Source organism: Oncorhynchus kisutch, unplaced genomic scaffold (assembly GCF_002021735.2).
Source record: "Oncorhynchus kisutch isolate 150728-3 unplaced genomic scaffold, Okis_V2 Okis05a-Okis16b_hom, whole genome shotgun sequence".
NCBI classification, from domain to species: Eukaryota; Metazoa; Chordata; class Actinopteri; order Salmoniformes; family Salmonidae; genus Oncorhynchus; species Oncorhynchus kisutch.
Window position 1 is genome coordinate 6,101,481 of NW_022261982.1, and position 20,000 is coordinate 6,121,480.

The window sequence follows — 20,000 nt, forward strand, 5'->3', positions numbered from 1 at the left end:
GGGAGAGGGCTGGTTAGACCCACATAGGATAGAGAGGGAGAGGGCTGGTTAGACCCACATAGGATAGAGAGGGAGAGGGCTGGTTAGACCCACATAGGATAGAGAGGGAGAGGGCTGGTTAGACCCACATAGGATAGAGAGAGAGAGGGCTGGTCCGACCCACATAGGATAGAGAGGGAGAGGGCTGGTTAGACCCACATAGGAGGGAGAGGGCTGGTCCGACCCACATAGGATAGAGAGGGGGAGGGCTGGTTAGACCCACATAGGATAGAGAGGGGGAGGGCTGGTTAGACCCACATAGGATAGAGAGGGGGAGGGCTGGTTAGACCCACATAGGATAGAGAGGGAGAGGGCTGGTTAGACCCACATAGGATAGAGAGGGAGAGAGCTGGTTAGACCCACATAGGATAGAGAGGGAGAGGGCTGGTTAGACCCACATAGGATAGAGAGGGGGAGGTCTGGTTAGACCCACATAGGATAGAGAGGGAGAGGGCTGGTTAGACCCACATAGGATAGAGAGGGAGAGGGCTGGTCCGACCCACATAGGATAGAGAGGGAGAGGGCTGGTCCGACCCACATAGGATAGATAGGGCTGAATACATGAGATGGATTCTAGATCTATGGTCCTGTTTGGCTGGTTGTCTGGTTGGCTGGTTGGTTGGCTGGTTGGTTGGTTGGTTGGCTGGTTGGCTGGTTGGTTGGCTGGTTGGCTATGCCACTCTGGTCCGACACACATAGGATAGATAGGGCTGAATACATGAGATGGATTGTACATCTATGGTCCTGTTTGGCTGGTTGGCTGGTTGGCTGGTTGGTTGGTTGGTTGGCTGGTGCCACTCTGTAGATGTACATGCAGCAGGATAATGTATAGATGACCCCCCATCTGTATGTAATAAATAGGTTTCAGTACAGGATAATGTATAGACTCCCATCTGTATGTAATAAATAGGTTTCAGTACAGGATAATGTATAGACTCCCATCTGTATGTAATAAATAGGTTTCAGTACAGGATAATGTATAGATGACCCCCATCTGTATGTAATAAATAGGTTTCAGTACAGGATAATGTATAGATGACCCCCCATCTGTATGTAATAAATAGGTTTCAGTACAGGATAATGTATAGACTCCCATCTGTATGTAATAAATAGGTTTCGGTACAGGATAATGTATAGACTCCCATCTGTATGTAATAAATAGGTTTCAGTACAGGATAATGTATAGATGACCCCCATCTGTATGTAATAAATAGGTTTCAGTACAGGATAATGTATAGACTCCCATCTGTATGTAATAAATAGGTTTCAGTACAGGATAATGTATAGACTCCCATCTGTATGTAATAAATAGGTTTCGGTACAGGATAATGTATAGATGATGAGCCCCATCTGTATGTAATAAATAGGTTTCAGGACAGGATAATGTATAGATGACCCCCATCTGTATGTAATAAATAGGTTTCAGTACAGGATAATGTATAGATGACCCCCATCTGTATGTAATAAATAGGTACAGGATAATGTATAGACTCCCATCTGTATGTAATAAATAGGTTTCAGTACAGGATAATGTATAGATGACCCCCATCTGTATGTAATAAATAGGTTTCAGTACAGGATAATGTATAGATGACCCCCATCTGTATGTAATAAATAGGTACAGGATAATGTATAGACTCCCATCTGTATGTAATAAATAGGTTTCAGTACAGGATAATGTATGACCCTTAAAAAACAGATACAGGGCATTTAGTTCTCATGTTAATCCTGCAGTTGACACATTTCCAAAGCATAGCAACGATCAACTGTCTCTTTCAGACAAGGTAGCTGATTGGCCAATAAGGGTCACATGCATTAAGTTCAAGACACTGACATTGGAGAGTTCTGTCACACCAACGCTAGTTGAGTTCCACAGCCATTGTCCTGTAGTTCGCTGGTCATTGTGCTCTTCCATTCTGGCTGAAGGAGACAAAGCTTGTGAAGGACAATGTGACAGAGAGGCATTACAAGTTCACAGCAGAGAGAGAACAGAGAAACTTATATTTATTTCATTTGGAGCTGAAAGAGAATATCTGGGAAATGTAACCTTTTTTTCACCTTTTACGTAGCAAGTTAAAATAAGAGTGTGTGGTTGAGTTTTATGGTTCATTAGGACGTGATTGGAAACAGCCGACGTATGCAGGAAGATACAACATGTGAGAATAAGAAAAAGACAGAGAGAGAAAGAGAAGTCCTGTGGGTGATGATGATTAAACCACATCATGTCCTCTCAGCTCTTTCTTACCAAAGGGAGAGGAAAGAGAGGGGAGGAGGGGAGGGAGGAGGAGTGAGGAGGGGAGGGAGGAGGAGTGAGGAGGGGAGGAGAGGGGAAAGGAGGAAAGATAGGAGAACAGAGGAGGGAAGAGAGGAGGGGAGGGGAGGGGAGGGGAGAGAGGAGAGGAGAACAGAGAGGGGAGAGAGGAGGGGAGGGGAGAGAGGAGGGGAGGGGAGTGAGGAGGGGTGGGGAGGGGAGGAGAGGGGAAAGGAGGGAAGAGAGGAAGGGAGGGGAAAGGAGGGGAGGGGAGGGGAAAGGAGGAAAGAGAGGAGAACAGAGGAGGGAAGAGAGGAAGGGAGGGGAAAGGAGGGGAGGGGAGGGGAAAGGAGGAAAGATAGGAGAACAGAGGAGGGGAGGGGAGGGGAGAGAGGAGAGGAGAACAGAGAGGGGAGAGAGGAGGGGAGGGGAGAGAGGAGAGGAGAACAGAGGGGAGAGAGGAGGGAAGGGGAAAGGAGGAAAGAGAGGAGAACAGAGGAGGGGAGGGGAGGGAAGAGAGGGGAGAGAGGAGAGGAGAACAGAGAGGGGAGAGAGGAGGGAAAGGGAGGGGAGGGGAAAGGAGGAAAGAGAGGAGAACAGAGGAGGGAAGAGAGGAGGGTAGGGGAGGGAAGAGAGGGGAGAGAGGAGAGGAGAGGAGAACAGTGAGGGGAGGGGAAAGGAGGGGAGAGAGGAAGAGGGAGGAGGAGAGAAGAACAGGGGGTGGAGGGGAAGGAGGGGGAGGGAAGAGAAGAGAGGAGGGGGGAGGAGAGGAGGAGAGGAGAACAGGGAGGGGAGGGGAAAGGAGGGGAGAGAGGAGAGGAGGGAAGAGAGGAAGAGGGAGGAGGAGAGGAGAACAGGGAGGGGAGGGATGGGAGGGAAGAGAGGAGGGGGGGAGGAGAGGAGGAAAGAGAAAAGGAGGGAAGAGAGGGGAGAGGAGACTACCACCCTCCTGGTGTTTCCAGGTCTTTGTGTAGAAGACACTGTATTGTCTAATATGACAATAGGGTCATTTGTTGCGCTGGCGTCTGACTGACACATTTAAAGGCGAGTATCACATGTCGGTGCCCCTCCCTGCAGACTGAAGAATGTCACCTGTCACATCCCTATTGGCTGAAATAATAACTAGTCACGTCCCTATTGGTTCAAATAATAATGAGTGACAATAATAACAACTCATTATAGGAGGGCAGGGAACTCTGGAGCTACATATCAGTTCATCAAATTAACCTGCCAAACCTTTCACCACAACCCCAGACTACAGAGAGGAGAGAGCTCTGTGTATTTATAGCTAGGCTACAGTACACTCTGTCTGTAGGCTACAGTACACTCTGTCTGTAGGTTACAGTACACTCTGTCTGTAGGTTACAGTACACTCTGTCTGTAGGTTACAGTACACTCTGTCTGTAGGCTACAGTACACTCTGTCTGTAGGCTACAGTACACTCTGTCTGTAGGTTACAGTACACTCTGTCTGTAGGCTACAGTACACTCTGTCTGTAGGCTACAGTACACTCTGTCTGTAGGCTACAGTACACTCTGTCTGTAGGCTACAGTACACTCTGTCTGTAGGTTACAGTACACTCTGTCTGTAGGCTACAGTACACTCTGTCTGTAGGCTACAGTACAGTCTGTCTGTAGGTTACAGTACACTCTGTCTGTAGGCTACAGTACACTCTGTCTGTAGGCTACAGTACACTCTGTCTGTAGGCTACAGTACACTCTGTCTGTAGGCTACAGTACAGTCTGTCTGTAGGCTACAGTACACTCTGTCTGTAGGTTACAGTACACTCTGTCTGTAGGCTACAGTACAGTCTGTCTGTAGGCTACAGTACACTCTGTCTGTAGGCTACAGTACACTCTGTCTGTAGGCTACAGTACACTCTGTCTGTAGGTTACAGTACACTCTGTCTGTAGGTTACAGTACACTCTGTCTGTAGGCTACAGTACACTCTCTCTGTAGGTTACAGTACACTCTGTCTGTAGGCTACAGTACACTCTGTCTAAACTCTGTCTGTAGACTACAGTACACTCTGTCTAAACTCTGTCTGTAGACTACAGTACACTCTGTCTAAACTCTGTCTGTAGACTACAGTACACTCTGTCTAAACTCTGTCTGTAGACTACAGTACACTCTGTCTAAACTCTGTCTGTAGACTACAGTACACTCTGTCTAAACTCTGTCTGTAGACTACAGTACACTCTGTCTAAACTCTGTCTGTAGACTACCTGTGGTGTAATACTGTCATTAACAGATTGTTACCAGATTCTTTACAGTTCTTTAAAACAGTTCTATCCGTGTCTTTAAAGCAGTTCTATCCGTGTCTTTAAAGCAGTTCTATCCGTGTCTTTAAAGCAGTTATATCCGTGTCTTTAAAGCAGTTATATCCGTGCCTTTACAGCAGTTCTATCCGTGTCTTTAAAGCAGTTCTATCCGTGTCTTTAAAGCAGTTCTATCCGTGTCTTTACAGCAGTTCTATCCGTGTCTTTAAAGCAGTTCTATCCGTGTCTTTACAGCAGTTCTATCCGTGTCTTTACAGCAGTTCTATCCGTGTCTTTAAAGCAGTTCTATCCGTATCTTTAAAGCAGTTCTATCCGTGTCTTTAAAGCAGTTCTATCCGTGTCTTTACAGCAGTTCTATCCGTGTCTTTAAAGCAGTTCTATCCGTGTCTTTAAAGCAGTTCTATCCGTGTCTTTACAGCAGTTCTATCCGTGTCTTTAAAGCAGTTCTATCCGTGTCTTTAAAGCAGTTCTATCCGTGTCTTTACAGCAGTTCTATCCGTGTCTTTAAAGCAGTTCTATCCGTGTCTTTACAGCAGTTCTATCCGTGTCTTTAAAGCAGTTCTATCCGTGTCTTTAAAGCAGTTCTATCCGTGTCTTTAAATCAGTTCTATCCGTGTCTTTAAAACAGTTCTATCCGTGTCTTTAAAGCAGTTCTATCCGTGTCTTAAAAAGTAGTTCTATCCGTGTCTTTAAAGCAGTTCTATCCGTGTCTTTAAAGCAGTTCTATCCGTGTCTTTAAAGCAGCTCTATCTGTGTCTTTAAAGCAGTTCTATCCGTGTCTTTAAAGCAGTTCTATCCGTGTCTTTAAAGCAGTTCTATCCGTCTGTCTGTGAGGGTAATGGAGCGTCTAGATGTGTCCTGGTGTTTCCTGGTTTTTGGAACGTCAAACCAAGTTGAACTCTGTCCCTGTTTGTAGTTTCCCTCCTCCAGTCTTGTCCCACATAGAAAACACACGATGATGATTAACTGAAGACAACAAATTCCTTCTGCTGCTTTCACATATTCAGGAAATAATGTGGGACTCCTTTTTTCCCAACAAGGATTTTGTATCAGATCTCTTTTGTTCTGGCAGGTCTTTATGTCTCACTCTCTTTGTCTCTTTCACATTTCACCTCTTCATCAGTCTCTCCCTGTCTCTCTCTCCTCCTCCTCTCTCTCCCAGCCCAGTGGGTTGGTCCACAGGGGTTTGGGGCCCTTTCATACTCCAGTAATTGATGAATTGTATGCGATATGCAAATGAGAATCCATAAATCTTATGAATGACAGCTTAATTTATGTGAGCCTTAATGATTGCGGGATTAGATTTTAATTAAATGTCCTCAAAGGCACCCTGACTGGGTAGTTGCAATCTCGCTCTCTCTCTCTCTCTCTCGTTCTCTCATTCTCTCTCTCTCTCTCTCTCTCTCTCTCTCTCTCTCTCTCTCTCTCTCTCTCGTTCTCTCTCTCTCTCGTTCTCTCTCTCTCTCTCTCTCTCTCTCGTTCTCTCTCTCTCGTTCTCTCTCTCTCTCTCGTTCTCTCTCTCTCTCGTTCTCTCTCTCGTTCTTTCTATCTCTCTCTCTCGTTCTCTCTGTCTTTCTCTCTCTCCCTCTCTCTCCCTCTCTCTCTCTCTGTCTCTCTCTCTCTCTCTCCCTCTCTCTGTCTCTCTCTCTCATTCTCTCTGTCTTTCTCTCTCTCCCTCTCTCTCTCTCTCTCTGTCTCTGTCTCTCTCTCTCTCCAAGTCTACTGTCAGATTAAGTTTCTGGGAACAATTTATTGATAAGCTCAGAGCTCCGTCTTGTCAACCAACCAAAGGAGCAGCAATTAATAAATAGTGAAAAAGGAGGCAGAGAATCTCATCTGCTCATCTCATTTAGGTCCTTCCTAGAACTTGTGATTTTCCTCCTGGAGATAACTGTGAATGCATCCCAAATGGCACCCTATTCTCTATATAGTGCACTACTTTTGACCAGAACCCATGGCACCCTATTCCCTATATAGTGCACTACTTTTGACCAGAACCCATGCCACCCTATTCCCTATATAGTGCACTACTTTTGACCAGGGTCCAAGACAGGGAGAGAGAGAGAGACAAGGGGAGAGAGAGAGAGAGAGAGAGAGAGAGAGACAGGGAGAGAGAGAGACAGGGAGAGAGAGAGAGAGAGAGAGCGAGAGAGACAGAGAGAGCGAGAGAGACAGAGCGAGAGAGACAGAGAGAGAGAGAGAGAGCATAAATCCAAACCACTCCTAATCCCTTCTTTTTCTAAAGGTCACTCAGCTTGATAAAAAGGTGTTTAGTTCATTTATTTCCTCTCTGGCAGGGTGAGATAAAGCAACAGAACTACTGGGGCAGGAGGAGAGAAGAGGGAGGCAACGCTGGGTTCATATTTCTGGAAGGATGATTGGCTAAGGGGTGAGGTCAGAGGTAGCGCTGAAACACTTCCTGTCTCTCAAGAGAGGAAAGCACCTCCTCTGTCCTCTCTCCTCTGTCCTCTGAGGAGAGAGCAAGAGAGGAGAGAGGACCCGAGGAGAGAGGACCTGAGGAGTATGTAATTGAGATCTCATTACAGGCTGAGATCATCCCAAAAAAGTCATCCTTTATGATGCAAAGCCAAGGTTTGTTAGTTCAATTCCCGCAGCGATCACATACTCATACAACTAATGTATGTGTACTGTGAGTGTGTCTGGATAAAAGCCTCTGTGTAACTGATTCGTTTGATTGTGTTTCCAGCTCGCGCCCTGGACGCCCCCCAAAGAGGGCTCAGAGTATGACATCATCAGAGAACCAACACCTTCTGTCTCATTCTGTCAGCGGGCTGATGTCAGCTGGAATCATGCCCCCTACTGGTGAGGGACCTGCATAGCACACACACACAGTCACACACACAGTCACACACAGTCACACACAGTCACACACGCACAGTCACACACACACACACACACAGTCACACACACAGTCACACACACACATACACAGAAGTATCAGTTGAAGTGTGATGTGTTTGTTCTTCTGTCATCACCTCTATTTTACAGTCTTCTATTTTGAACCACAGTGTTCCTGTAGACTGTTCTCTCTGTGTTCCTGTAGTCTATGTTCTCCCAGTGTTCCTGTAGTCTATGTTCTCCCAGTGTTCCTGTAGACTATGTTCTCCCAGTGTTCCTGTAGACTATGTTCTCCCAGTGTTCCTGTAGACAATGTTCTCTCAGTGTTCCTGTAGACTATGTTCTCTCAGTGTTCCTGTAGTCTATGTTCTCCCAGTGTTCCTGTAGACGATGTTCTCCCAGTGTTCCTGTAGACTATGTTCTCTGTGTTCCTGTAGTCTATGTTCTCTCAGTGTTCCTGTAGACTGTTCTCTCTGTGTTCCTGTAGATTATGTTCTCTGTGTTCCTGTAGACTGTTCTCTCAGTGTTCCTGTAGACTGTTCTCTCAGTGTTCCTGTAGACTATGTTCTCCCAGTGTTCCTGTAGTCTATGTTCTCCCAGTGTTCCTGTAGACTATGTTCTCCCAGTGTTCCTGTAGACTATGTTCTCCCAGTGTTCCTGTAGACTATGTTCTCCCAGTGTTCCTGTAGTCTATGTTCTCTCAGTGTTCCTGTAGACTATGTTCTCTGTGTTCCTGTAGACTATGTTCTCCCAGTGTTCCTGTAGTCTAAGTTCTCCCAGTGTTCCTGTAGACTGTTCTCCCAGTGTTCCTGTAGACTATGTTCTCCCAGTGTTCCTGTAGACTGTTCTCCCAGTGTTCTGTAGACTGTTCTCCCAGTGTTCCTGTAGACTATGTTCTCCCAGTGTTCCTGTAGACTATGTTCTCCCAGTGTTCCTGTAGACTATGTTCTCTGTGTTCCTGTAGACTATGTTCTCCCAGTGTTCCTGTAGTCTATGTTCTCCCAGTGTTCCTGTAGACTATGTTCTCCCAGTGTTCCTGTAGACTATGTTCTCTGTGTTCCTGTAGACTATGTTCTCCCAGTGTTCCTGTAGACTATGTTCTCCCAGTGTTCCTGTAGACTATGTTCTCCCAGTGTTCCTGTAGACTATGTTCTCCCAGTGTTCCTGTAGACTATGTTCTCCCAGTGTTCCTGTAGACTATGTTCTCCCAGTGTTCCTGTAGACTATGTTCTCTGTGTTCCTGTAGACTATGTTCTCCCAGTGTTCCTGTAGTCTAAGTTCTCCCAGTGTTCCTGTAGACTGTTCTCCCAGTGTTCCTGTAGACTATGTTCTCCCAGTGTTCCTGTAGACTGTTCTCCCAGTGTTCCTGTAGACTATGTTCTCCCAGTGTTCCTGTAGACTATGTTCTCTGTGTTCCTGTAGACTATGTTCTCCTAGTGTTCCTGTAGTCTATGTTCTCCCAGTGTTCCCGTAGACTATGTTCTCCCAGTGTTCCTGTAGACTATGTTCTCTCAGTGTTCCTGTAGACTGTTCTCCCAGTGTTCCTGTAGTCAATGTTCTCCCAGTGTTCCTGTAGGCAATGTTCTCCCAGTGTTCCTGTAGACTATGTTCTGAGTTACAGCCCACCTCTGCAGGCCTCTCTACCTGTTCTCTGTGTGTTTCACCGTTCAGCGTTCAAAGCTGCCCTTCTCTTTGTGTGCTTTTGTAAAACTCAATCTGTTCGTTCTCCACCTCAAAACAAGTCCTAAAAAAGTCATTTTTACTCTCTGTGTTCAAAAGCATCCTGCGCCTCAGAGAGCGGTGTCTCTGGGAGAGAGTCAGACTCAAAGTAATACTCACTGGGCCTGAGAGAGTCTCTGAGCCCTTTTAACTGGAGGAGAGGTCACAACATCAATGTCAGCGGAGGAGATTAGAATTGAAAGGCCACAGGAGACTGAAAGAGAGGGAGGGAGGGAGAGAGGGAGACAGAGGAGAGAGAGGGAGGGGAGAGAGGGAGGGAGGGAGAGAGGGAGACAGAGGAGAGAGAGGGAGGGAGGGAGAGAGGGAGACAGAGGAGAGAGAGGGAGGGAGAGAGAGGGAGACAGAGGAGAGAGAGGGATGGAAGGAGGGAGAAAGAGAGAGAGGGAGGGAGAGAGGGAGACAGAGGAGAGAGAGAGAGGGAGAGAGAGAGAGAGAGGGAGGGAGAGAGGGAGAGAGGGAGTGGGAGGGAGAGAGAGAGGGAGTGGGAGGGAGAGAGGGAGTGGGAGAGAGAGAGGGAGGGAGAGAGGGAGGGAGTGGGAGACAGGGAGAGAGGGAGGGAGGGAGGGAGAGAGGGAGGGAGTGGGAGACAGAGAGAGAGGCACAGAGAGAGGGAGGGAGACAGAGAGAGAGAGAGTCAGAGAGAGAGGGAGGGAGACAGAGAGAGAGAGAGTCAGAGAGAGAGGGAGGGAGAGAGGGAGGCAGAACAGAATGGCGTTTTGTTTAGCCAAGTGTAAACCTGAAGGAAACCTTTGATATCATCCTCTCCAGCCTCGCTGGGGTGACGGCTTCTTTCACACTGATCTTGACATTCATTAAAGAGAACTGAGGAACAGAGGCAGGAACAGAGGGGGGGACAGAGGGAGGAACAGAGGGGGGGTAAAGAGGGGGGAACAGAGAGGGGGAACAGAGGGGGGAACAGAGGGGGGAACAGAGGCGGGGACAGAGGCGGGAACAGAGGGGGGAACAGAGGGGGGGAACAGAGGGGGGGACAGAGGCGGGAACAGAGGCGGGACAGAGGGAGGAACAGAGGGGGGGCCAGCGAGGGGAACAGAGGGGGGGGCATAGGGAGGAACAGAGGGGGGGACAGAGGGGGGAACAGAGGGGGGGATAGCGGGGGGAACAGAGGGTGGGACAGAGGGAGGAACAGAGGGGGGGACAGAGGCGGGAACAGAGGGAGGGACAGAGGGGGGGAACAGAGGCAGGGAACAGAGGGGGGGAACAGAGGGGGAACAGAGGGGGGGACAGAGGGAGGGACAGAGGGAGGAACAGAGGGGGGGACAGAGGGGGGTGGTAAGAGAAGGAGACGTTTTTAATGGCAAAGCTCAGTTCATTTCAGAGCGGAGTTGTCCTTAACTAGCTCAGTGATTTTAATGACAAATAGAGACTTTATCATGCATATTACTGTCCATTTAAAATACTTGACTTGGAGGAGAGACAGAGTAGGATGTTACTGGTGCTTTAAGGCTGATGGCCCACTGGTGTACTGAGTCACTATGGAGATAGATAGATGTGTTGAAGGCTGATGGCCCACTGGTGTACTGAGTCACTATGGAGATAGATAGATGTGTTGAAGGCTGATGGCCCACTGATGTACTGAGTCACTATGGAGATAGATAGATGTGTTGAAGGCTGATGGCCCACTGGTGTACTGAGTCACTATGGAGATAGATAGATGTGTTGAAGGCTGATGGCCCACTGGTGTACTGAGTCACTATGGAGATAGATAGATGTGTTTAAGGCTGATGGCCCACTGGTGTACTGAGTCACTATGGAGATAGATAGATGTGTTGAAGGCTGATGGCCCACTGGTGTACTGAGTCACTATGGAGATAGATAGATGTGTTGAAGGCTGATGGCCGAGTGGTGTACTGAGTCACTATGGAGATAGATAGATAGATAGATGTGTTGAAGGCTGATGGCCCAGTGGTGTACTGAGTCACTATGGAGATAGATAGATGTGTTGAAGGCTGATGGCCCAGTGGTGTACTGAGTCACTATGGAGATAGATAGATGTGTTGAAGGCTGATGGCCCACTGGTGTACTGAGTCACTATGGAGATAGATAGATGTGTTGAAGGCTGATGGCCCACTGATGTACTGAGTCACTATGGAGATAGATAGATGTGTTGAAGGCTGATGGCCCACTGGTGTACTGAGTCACTATGGAGATAGATAGATGTGTTGAAGGCTGATGGCCCACTGGTGTACTGAGTCACTATGGAGATAGATAGATGTGTTGAAGGCTGATGGCCCACTGGTGTACTGAGTCACTATGGAGATAGATAGATGTGTTGAAGGCTGATGGCCCACTGGTGTACTGAGTCACTATGGAGATAGATAGATGTGTTGAAGGCTGATGGCCCACTGGTGTACTGAGTCACTATGGAGATAGATAGATGTGTTGAAGGCTGATGGCCCAGTGGTGTACTGAGTCACTATGGAGATAGATAGATGTGTTGAAGGCTGATGGCCCACTGGTGTACTGAGTCACTATGGAGATAGATAGATGTGTTGAAGGCTGATGGCCCACTGGTGTACTGACTCACTATGGAGATAGATAGATGTGTTGAAGGCTGATGGCCCACTGGTGTACTGAGTCACTATGGAGATAGATAGATGTGTTGAAGGCTGATGGCCCACTGGTGTACTGAGTCACTATGGAGATAGATAGATGTGTTGAAGGCTGATGGCCCAGTGGTGTACTGAGTCACTATAGCGACAAACAGCAAATTTAACCAACAAATGTGTAGAGTCACAAGCTTGATGTAGTCATTGCATGCTATATCATATAGGACCAGATACATCGAAGTGAATTTGTCCAGTACGTTTGGTCCTCTAAATGGAGGGACATGTATAACAAGTGCTGTCATTTCTAAACAGTCCACCTGATATGGATGTAAATACCCTTTGTGAGCGGACCAAGTAATTGGGTGTCACTCTAAAGCGGGAAGGTGGAATAAACGAGTCAGGAGTAGGTTTTCTTGATTGAACACAGTTCTCTATTGAGGGCATTTGGTCAACACAAACACTCCAACATAATCAATGAAAATCTTCTAAGGAAAAAAACATACATCTTCTTCTCCAGATGAAACAGGAACACAATAGGATTATCTTTAAACTACAACAAAAAGTCACGGGATTGTCACCGTCTTAGTGGTTCTTCATGGATAGCTCCTCTCTCTCGGTGGCCATCTTCCAGAGATAGTTTCCCCCACTTCTCTGCTGGTTCCATTCTCTCTCTTATAGGGGAAGGAGAGTATGTCATTAGTACCGTCAGCTGTGCTTAATTGCCTCTGGTTACCTTGTCTCCCATGCCTTGTTGGGCTACTATCCATGAGCCCAGCCTGCCCTCTGGTGGTCCTTCCACATACCTTCCCCCCCAGGACCGAACCGGAGGGTCGGGCGCCAGACGCACCGTCTTGGTCGCGTCGGGACAGCGCGTCTGCATTCCCGTTCCTCGATCCGGCCCTGTGGATGACATGGAAAGAGAACGGTTGTAAAGACAAAAACCATCTGGCTATTCTGTTGTTATTGTTTCTCTTACCAGCCATCCACGTGAGGGGCGCATGGTCAGTAACTAATGCAAACCTCCGACCCAGTAGGTAGTACCGGAGATAATCGAGGGCCCACTTGATGGCTAAGGCCTCTTTCTCTACGGTCGCATACCTCTGTTCCCGATCGCTGAGCTTCCTACTAATGAAGAGAATCGGCTTCTCTGCTTCACCTTTACCCTGAGCTAGTACGGCCCCGAGCCCTGTATCCGAGGCATCGACCTGCACAATGAACTCTTGTGAGAAGTCCGGAGCCTGTAGAACGGGATCAGAACACAGGCCATCTTTTAGCAATTGAAAGGCCTCTTCCGTCTCGTCTTTCCACTCTACCTGGTTTGGCAGGTTTTTCCTGATGAGGTTTGTGAGGGGGTTGGCAATGGTTGCATATCCCGGGATAAAACGGCGATAATATCCTGTTATCCCTAAGAAGGCCCGAACGTCTCGCTTGGTCCGGGGTCGAGGCCAGTCACGAATTGCCCTGGTCTTCTCTGCCTGTGGGCGTATTTTCCCATTCCCCACGGTGTACCCCAGGTATTCCGCTTCGGACAGGCCCAGGCAGCATTTATTTGGATTGGCTGTCAACCCGGTGGCTTCCAAACTCACGAGCACCGCCCGTAATCGCAGGAGGTGACTATCCCAGTCCTCGCTGTGGATGACCACATCGTCTATGTACGCCGCTGCATACTCTTGATGGGGCCGTAGAATGGCATCCATGAGGCGTTGGAAAGTTGCAGCGGCACCGTGCAGTCCGAAGGGCATCCTCACATACTGGAAAAGCCCCTCTGGGGTGGCGAAGGCAGTCTTTGGGCGATCCTCCGGAGCCACCGGCACTTGCCAATATCCCTTTGTCAAATCCAGGGTAGTGATGAACTTGGCCTTTCCTAAGCGCTCCAAGAGTTCATCCACACGGGGCATGGGATACGCATCGAATGTAGAGATGGCATTCACGCCCCTAAAGTCGTTGCAGAGTCTCATACTACCATCGGACTTGGGGACCAGGACTATGGGACTGGACCACTCACTCGTCGAGGGCTCGATCACGCCCATCCTCAACATCTCCCTCACCTCTTTCTTAGCGATGACTCGGCGAGCCTCAGGAATCCTGTAAGGGCGGATATGCACCTTCTTGCCGGGTTCCGTGTGGATATGGTGGAACAGGACATCTGTTTGTCCTGGGAATGGAGAGAATATTCGACCGAAGTTCATAATCAGCTTGTCTAGCTGTCTTGACTGCTCCGGTAGGAGAGTTTGGCCACGGCGCACCTGTGGTAGAGTCTCCTCTTTTCCTTTGCCCTCCAGGGCCATCAAAGCCACCTCCTCCTCTCGTCCATGGTACGTCTTCAGCAGGTTTATGTGATAGAGTTGGACCTTCTTCCTCCTGTCAGGTTGCTTGATGAGGTAATTGACCGGTGAGACCCTTTTCATTACCTCGTAGGGCCCCCTCCACTGCGCCAGCAAGCGATGTTCGGCCGTGGGCACAAGCACCATCACTTTCTCTCCCACGGTGAACTCACGGGGGGTCGCGGACTTATCATAGGCCTGGCCTTGGGTCCTTTGGGCCTTCTCCATATGCTCCTTGACTATGGGCCACACTGCTGACAGGCGGTCTCTCATCAGGGTAACGTGTTCTATTGTGGATCGAAAGGGACATGGTTGGGTCTCCCAGGTCTCCTTGGCTAAGTCGAGGATTCCTCGACAGGGTCTGCCATAGAGCAATTCAAACGGAGAGAATCCAGTGGATGCCTGGGGTACTTCTCGCAGGGCAAACATTAAGTGTGGGAGAAGCATGTCCCAGTTTTTCCCGTCTCGGGACACCACTCTTCTCAACATGCTTTTAATCGTTTTGTTCAAGCGTTCACACAACCCATCTGTTTGAGGGTGGAATATGCTTGTACGTATCTGTTGAACCTGATATAACCGACACAAGTCCTTCATCAACCGGGACATGAACGGGGTTCCTTGATCGGTTAAGATAGTCTTGGGGAGGCCCACACGAGAGAACATCAGGAATAGCTCCTTGGCAATTCCCTTTGACGACATGTTACGCAGGGGTATGGCCTCCGGGAACTTGGTAGCGTAATCTATAACCACTAGGATGTACTCGTGTCCTCTGGCGGATTTTGGGAGGGGCCCTACGAGGTCCATAGCTATGCGTTCAAAGGGAGTCTCTATGATGGGGAGAGGAATCAAAGGGTTACGCAGGTGTGGCCGTGGGGCTGTACGTTGACATTGATCACACGTCCTACAATACCTGGCCACATCCCGGGTGACCCGGGGCCAATAGAATCTCTGCATGATTCTGTCAATAGTCTTGTCTCGTGCCAGGTGTCCTCCTAGGACGTGGGAATGGGCTAACTGTAGAACTGTATCCCTGTATGGCCTAGGCACCATTAGTAATTCCTGGTTTTCCCCCCTTCGTCGTACGACCCAGTATAAGAGACCCCGCCTGATTGCATAGTAAGGAAGAGGGGGCTCACCTGATCCGTCGACGTTCCTCCCGTCGATCACCTTCACCTTCCTCATGGCCTCCTTTAGGTCTGGGTCTCTATGCTGCGAGGTGCCGAACTGTCCCTTTAATTCCTGGTGCAGGTCGACCTCGGTAGAGGGATGTGGAGGATGTTCCATATCCCCATCAGGGGTGACCGAGGAGAATCCCTTCCAGGTTCCCTCCTCGGATGGAGCTTCAAATATATCCCTTAGCGCCTGGTTGCTCCTTCCTTCCTGCGTTGTGTATAACCCTTCACATGTGTCTTCATCAGTGGTTTCCTGGAATATCTGTCGTAAACGTTGGGTCGCTATTTCTTCCTCTGCTGCAGAGGACGAGGACGCGGCTACGTCTCCTTGTAGGACTACTACCTCGGGCTTGGATTTTCTCTTCTTTCCTGTCCCCCTTCTTCCCGTGCATAACGTCATCTGCCGAAGCTCCTTATATAGGGGACAGTCTCTCCCGATCAATAATGGCACCTTCAGCTGGGGCACCTTCCCTGCCCTGACTGTACACCTTCCTTTTGGAGTGAGAATAGGCAGATTCACAGTGGGGTAATAGTGGGTGTCTCCATGGATACAGGATACGGCTACTTTGTCTGGTAACAGTGTTGCGGAGGTCACCATCCGCTCCTCTACTAACGTAACCATGCTTCCCGAGTCGAGAATAGCTACCACATCTTGTCCTTCGACTCGCACCGGAATCTCTGAGGCTGGGGCTATCTCTGCTAACCAACAGTGTTGATCCTGCCCCCTCAAAACGGGATGTGTGGGGGTAGGCAGTGATGACTCCGTGACCATGGGCTCATCCTTGCTAGGACATTGTGGGGCATAATGGTTGGGAGACTGACATTTATAACACCGACCCTGCTGTGTGGTGGCTGACTTCTCCCACCTCCGGGGGGGGCTTGGACGTTTCGGTGGCGGGCGCGCCGGGGTGAGTCGTGGTACGGGATTGGAAGACTCCTTCCGTTCCTCCTTGTCACTTTTTAACAACTCCCCTGTAGACCGATATGTTTCCACCGCCTGGGCTATGTCGTCGGCTGACAACGGGTTGGCTTGCCCCACAACCCTTTTTAAGTCACTGGGCAATTCTCTCAATATCTTGTCCACTACGAGAGTCTCTATCACATGTCCTACTCCCTTTCCAGGTTCTAGCCACTGTTTCGTCAGTCGTATTAATGCGAAGATCTGGGCACGGACGGGTTGATCAGCTGTATAGGTCCATTGATGGAACTTTACAGCCCTATCTCTGGCAGTCAGCTGGTACCGGGACAGGATCTCGGTTTTTAGTCGCCCATAGTCCTCAGCTTCGCAGGAATCCAGGTCAAAATAGGCTTCCTGAGCCACCCCGGTCAAAAGAGGGGCTAATGCACTCGCCCATTCTGTGGGCGACCACTCTTCCAAGGTGGCCGTCCTTTCGAAGGTCATGAGGAAGGCCTCAATATCATCCTCCTTGGAGAGACGAGGTAAGATGGCGTGAGCAGCCGCTCTTGGCTTAACTCTAGGTTCTTCTCGTCGGCTCAGCTGTTGTTGCAGGAGTTCTATGGTTGTCTGCTGTGCCGTGATCAACTGTTGTAGTAGGGCGTTATCCATCGTTCTTGAATGGTTCCTCCGGGTCTACTGGAAGAATCTTGATTTACTCACTTATCCTTGTGTCACTCGTCCACCTAATGCCCGCATCCTCCACCAATGTGAGCGGACCAAGTAATTGGGTGTCACTCTAAAGCGGGAAGGTGGAATAAACGAGTCAGGAGTAGGTTTTCTTGATTGAACACAGTTCTCTATTGAGGGCATTTGGTCAACACAAACACTCCAACATAATCAATGAAAATCTTCTAAGGAAAAAAACATACATCTTCTTCTCCAGATGAAACAGGAACACAATAGGATTATCTTTAAACTACAACAAAAAGTCACGGGATTGTCACCGTCTTAGTGGTTCTTCATGGATAGCTCCTCTCTCTCGGTGGCCATCTTCCAGAGATAGTTTCCCCCCCTTCTCTGCTGGTTCCATTCTCTCTCTTATAGGGGAAGGAGAGTATGTCATTAGTACCGTCAGCTGTGCTTAATTGCCTCTGGTTACCTTGTCTCCCATGCCTTGTTGGGCTACTATCCATGAGCCCAGCCTGCCCTCTGGTGGTCCTTCCACACCTCTGATGAAAGGTGCCGATCTGTTCTGTAGCTCTGTAGTCAAATGACCTGGTGGTCTCATGGCTGGAAATGACCTGGTGGCCTCATGGCTGGAAATGACCTGGTGGCCTCATGGCTGGAAATGACCTGGTGGCTGGAAATGACCTGGTGGCCTCATGGCTGGAAATGACCTGGTGGCCTCATGGCAGGAAATGACCTGGTGGCCTCATGGCTGGAAATGACCTGGTGGCCTCATGGCTAGAAATAACCTGGTGGCCTCATGGCTAGAAATGACCTGGTGGCCTCATGGCTGGAAATGACCTGGTGGCCTCATGGCTGGAAATGACCTGGTGGCCTCATGGCTGGAATGACCTGGTGGCCTCATGGCTGGAATGACCTGGTGGCCTCATGGCTGGAATGACCTGGTGGCCTCATGGCTGGAATGACCTGGTGGCCTCATGGCTGGAATGACCTGGTGGCCTCATGGCTGGAATGACCTGGTGGCCTCATGGCTGGAATGACCTGGTGGCCTCATGGCTGGAATGACCTGGTGGCCACATGGCTGGAAATGACCTGGTGGCCTCATGGCTGGAATGACCTGGTGGCCTCATGGCTGGAATGACCTGGTGGCCTCATGGCTGGAAATGACCTGGTGGCCTCATGGCTGGAATGACCTGGTGGCCTCATGGCTGGAATGACCTGGTGGCCTCATGGCTGGAATGACCTGGTGGCCTCATGGCTGGAATGACCTGGTGGCCTCATGGCTGGAATGACCTGGTGGCCTCATGGCTGGAATGACCTGGTGGCCTCATGGCTAGAAATGACCTGGTGGCCTCATGGCTGGAATGACCTGGTGGCCTCATGGCTGGAAATGACCTGGTGGCCTCATGGCTGGAAATGACCTGGTGGCCTCATGGCTGGAATGTCATTCATATTGTTCATCATTTTATAACTAATAAAATACATGTAAATGTTGAAAATCCAGTGTTTCTTTGTCAAATGGTTTTGTTATATTTCAGTCTTCTGGTATATGAAGTGTAATAGTAAGATGAAAACTCAAAATGTAATACATTTCAACTCTATATCTGACATGATACAGGTGTCTTCTTTTGTTAAGCCCATAACCATGTGTGTGAGGTGGATACTGTTGTTAAGCCCATAACCATGTGTGTGATGTGGATACTGTTGTTAAGCCCGTAACCATGTGTGTGAGGTGTCTTCTTTTGTTAAGCCCATAACCATGTGTGTGAGGTGGATACTGTTGTTAAACCCATAACCATGTGTGTGAGGTGGATACTGTTGTTAAGCCCATAACCATGTGTGTGATGTGGATACTGTTGTTAAACCCATAACCATGTGTGTGAGGTGGATACTGTTGTTAAACCCATAACCATGTGTGTGAGGTGGATACTGTTGTTAAACCCATAACCATGTGTGTGAGGTGGATACTGTTGTTAAACCCATAACCATGTGTGTGATGTGGATACTGTTGTTAAACACATAACCATGTGTGTGAGGTGGATACTGTTGTTAAACCCATAACCATGTGTGTGATGTGGATACTGTTGTTAAGCCCATAACCATGTGTGTGAGGTGGATACTGTTGTTAAACCCATAACCATGTGTGTGAGGTGGATACTGTTGTTAAACCCATAACCATGTGTGTGAGGTGGATACTGTTGTTAAGCCCATAACCATGTGTGTGAGGTGGATACTGTTGTTAAGCCCATAACCATGTGTGTGAGGTGGATACTGTTGTTAAACCCATAACCATGTGTGTGATGTGGATACTGTTGTTAAACCCATAACCATGTGTGTGAGGTGGATACTGTTGTTAAACCCATAACCATGTGTGTGAGGTGGATACTGTTGTTAAACCCATAACCATGTGTGTGAGGTGGATACTGTTGTTAAGCCCATAACCATGTGTGTGAGGTGGATACTGTTGTTAAACCCATAACCATGTGTGTGAGGTGGATACTGTTGTTAAACCCATAACCATGTGTGTGAGGTGGATACTGTTGTTAAGCCCATAACCATGTGTGTGAGGTGGATACTGTTGTTAAACCCATAACCATGTGTGTGAGGTGGATACTGTTGTTAAGCCCATAACCATGTGTGTGAGGTGGATACTGTTGTTAAACCCATAACCATGTGTGTGAGGTGGATACTGTTGTTAAGCCCATAACCATGTGTGTGAGGTGGATACTGTTGTTAAACCCATAACCATGTGTGTGAGGTGGATACTGTTGTTAAACCCATAACCATGTGTGTGAGGTGGATACTGTTGTTAAACCCATAACCATGTGTGTGAGGTGGATACTGTTGTTAAACCCATAACCATGTGTGTGAGGTGGATACTGGTGTTAAACCCATAACCATGTGTGTGAGGTGGATACTGTTGTTAAGCCCATAACCATGTGTGTGAGGTGGATACTGTTGTTAAACCCATAACCATGTGTGTGAGGTGGATACTGTTGTTAAACCCATAACCATGTGTGTGAGGTGGATACTGTTGTTAAACCCATAACCATGTGTGTGAGGTGGATACTGTTGTTAAACCCATAACCATGTGTGTGAGGTGGATACTGGTGTTAAGCCCATAACCATGTGTGTGAGGTGGATACTGTTGTTAAACCCATAACCATGTGTGTGAGGTGGATAC

General features: G+C 48.6%; 1 pseudogene; it reads left to right on the forward strand.

Moving 5' to 3' along the window:
- LOC116359785 (dachshund homolog 1-like) overlaps nucleotides 1-20,000 on the forward strand; it is an 83,091-nt pseudogene that overhangs the window by 15,607 nt on the left and 47,484 nt on the right.